The sequence below is a fragment of the Mastomys coucha genome, unplaced genomic scaffold (genome assembly GCF_008632895.1).
Source record: "Mastomys coucha isolate ucsf_1 unplaced genomic scaffold, UCSF_Mcou_1 pScaffold9, whole genome shotgun sequence".
NCBI lineage: Eukaryota > Metazoa > Chordata > Mammalia > Rodentia > Muridae > Mastomys > Mastomys coucha.
The window spans coordinates 48,452,098-48,455,244 of NW_022196915.1; the positions used below are offsets into that span (position 1 = coordinate 48,452,098).

A 3,147-nucleotide genomic window follows, 5' to 3' on the forward strand; every position below is an offset into this window, starting at 1 on the left:
CCAACTGGCACAGCTCAGCTCAGCTCAGAGATGAAATGTTCTTGCTGTAAGCAAACCGCAAAGCTGCTATGCAGTCTCCTCACCTGCACCCCAGGTTCAGAGGAACAGAGCGGCTGGATGGCTGAGCTCTGTCTTCATGTGTTATGTCTCTGGACACTGCCTCCTTTGTCTTGCCAGGACCTGAATGCTGGTAGACACATTGGCATAATTTTCAGTCCATTATAACCACAAACTACTGAAAATGTCCAGTCACTGATGACACAAAGGAAACGAAGGAGGTTGGAACCATTTTGTTTCTCCTCGTTCTAAAGTTATCATGCCTGCAGACTCAAGGAACTGGTTTCCCTCTAACACTAGGTCCTATTGTCTGATTTTCATATGCCAGGGCAGAGCAGAATGCACACAAAAGTAGCTGGTCTTGCTTGGGGTGTCAGGTATGTGCTCTGACCAAGTGCTGGGCTTTGTGCTTGCTTAGCACTGTCTGTCACCAGTGCCATGCGAGGCTACTCTGCACTGCCTCTATTCTCCTTTGATTATCCTGATATCCACTTGTGCCACCAGATACAGAATTCCATCATGTCTCTCCAGTCCCAAGTGAGCCCCTGTGCCCCCAACTCCTGAAGAGAGGGTACTGGGTCCTCTGCTGGAATACAGACCAAATAAGGCAGAAGAGTTTGGAAGCCTTTCTGTGGGGATCAGAGTCCCATCCTGGGTACCCCTCTCTTCCGATGAGTGGGTCTAGGCAGTCGACTAGAGCTTCTGAGGCAAGCAGACATTGTTAATCATGTCTGGAAACTTCATGCTGGTAAGAGTAGATACTGTTGCTTAAACAGGCCAGTGAAACAGTCTCTGTGCTTTTCCACCTCACCCTGGAGGAGAGAAAGGAAGGAGGCGAGAGTGGTCAGCCATCCCAAATGGAATAGCGTAGTCGGCAGCTGTGGGCACCTAGCCTCAGTCTGGGGTCAGTCTCCAGATTAAAGGACTCTGAAAAGTTTTCTTTGGCCCTTCACACACACACACAAAAAGTATGAGGTTCCTGTTTTATTGAGGAAATAAATTTCCTGGTTGATTTGCAGACAGTTTCTAAATGGGAGGAGACTAGGTTTTCCGAGTTTCAAATTCATTTTAGATGGGGTGGGGGTGTGGGAGTCTGGGGTGGCTATGTCAGACTGTTACCATTCAGTTTACTTGGGACATGCCAAGATACTAGAATTTCTCGAAGGTACGGTATGAAGTCAGCCAATTGTCATTGTCTCCCTGCTGCATGCCGGGAAGGTAGGCATGTTAGGAAAGAGCTTTTCCTTGATACTGTCTCCTCACTGAGATGCTGGGATGGTATTTGCTCATCCTTGTAGAGAAAGGGAATAACAACACACAAGAAAGGATACAAGGGCTGGGCATGGTGGTGCACACCTTTAATCTCAGCACCCCAGAGGCAGAGGCAGGTGGATCTCTGTGAGTTTGAGGACAACTTGGCCTCTCAAAAACCAAAACCAACCAAACAACAAGAAAAAAGAATACAGAAAAACATTTCGAATCCACAACTTGAAATAAATGAGAAGGAAAATCCTTTCTGTGTGTGTGTGGTATGTCGTGTATGAAGTGCATGCTGTGTGTATAGCACTGTCTCTCTTGTAGGTGTGTGTGACATAAACAAATACAGAAGCCCAAGAAGGATTTCCAGCATCTTCTATCATTCTCCCTCAAGGTGGAGTCTATTATTGAACCTGAAGCTTGCTGTCCCAGCTGGGCTGCCGGGCAGAGGAACTGATTGATCCCCCTGTCTCCACTCTCCTGATGCTGCCATTGCAGGCATGTACAGGCCTGCCTGGCTTTTGTGTGTGTGCCAAGGATCAAATTCAGGTCCTTGTGCTTGCATAGAAAATACGTTTACCCACCTGGGAGTTTCTCCAGCCCTCAAAATTCTTTTCTTTGAACTTCTCTCTTCCAGTAGTGCATCTGTCCCATAAGCAAATGCACATTCCATTTCCTTCAATGAAGAGACAGAACTCACCATGCCCTGTTCCTGCAAGCTCTTCAATAAACACAGGTGGGCCTCTTTCCTCGTCTTGCAAGATAGTGGGTGAAATGGCGGAAAAGCCGGATACAAAGGAGAAGAAACCTGCAGCCAAAAAGGCTGTTGGTGATGCTGCTGCCTCTGGTTCCCAGGCCACTGGTGCAGCCCAAAAGGGTCACCCTAAGGTTAAAAAGCCCAGGAAGGGGAAGCCCCATTGCAGCTGAAACTCTGTCCTGGTTAGAGGAATTGGCAGGTACTCCCGATCTGCTATGTATTCTAGAGTGGCCTTGTACAAAAGGAAAAACTCAGCTGCCAAGACAAAGGTTGAAAAGAAGAACAAGGGAAAGGTCCTTGCTGCTGTCAAAAAACAGTTGGTGGGGACAAGAACGGTGGCACCTGGGTGGCGAAGCTTCAAAAAATGCCTAGGTACTGAGCCATGGCAAAAAGCCCTTCAGTCAGCATGTGAGATGGCTGCGCTCCAGCATCTCTCCCAGGACTGTCCTGATCATCCTTACTGGGTGCCACAGGGGCAAGAGAGTGGTTTTCCTGAAGCAGCTGGGCAATGACTTGCTACTTGTGACTGGACCTCTTGCCATCAACAGAGTTCCTCTGCACAGAACACACCGGACGTTTGTCATCGCCACTTCTCCAAAAGTTGATGTCAGTGAGACGAGATGAAAATCCCCAAACTGACTGACACTTACTTCAAGAAGCAGCAGCTGTGCAAGCCCAGGCATCAGGAGGGTGAGATCTTCAACACAGAGAAGGAGAAATGCAAGATTACAGAGCAGCGAAAGGCTGATCAGAAAACTGTGGACTCGAGGCAGATTTTGCCAAAGATTTGCCAGGGTTACCTGCGATCTCAGTTCTCCCTGACAAACGGGATATATCCTCACAAACTGATGTTTTAAATTGTTTAGAACCTAATTAAACAGCTTTGTATGTTAAAAAAATAAAATAAAATAAACACAGGTGGAGAGCCACCATACTGGGCTGGAAAAATGGGAGGAACTCTATCCTCCTCTGAGTGACATGTCTCACGTGGGCTCATGCATGTCTGCCCTCACAGAAAGCAGAGCTTTGCCCTCATGGGCCCTGCTGAAGTGTCCTTGGACCCTGGAGAGAGCACT

General features: G+C 47.9%; 1 pseudogene; it reads left to right on the forward strand.

The window, feature by feature from the left end:
• Positions 1-1,974: 1,974 nt before the first annotated feature.
• On the forward strand, positions 1,975-2,928 carry LOC116084165 (annotated as a pseudogene).
• Positions 2,929-3,147: the final 219 nt, after the last annotated feature.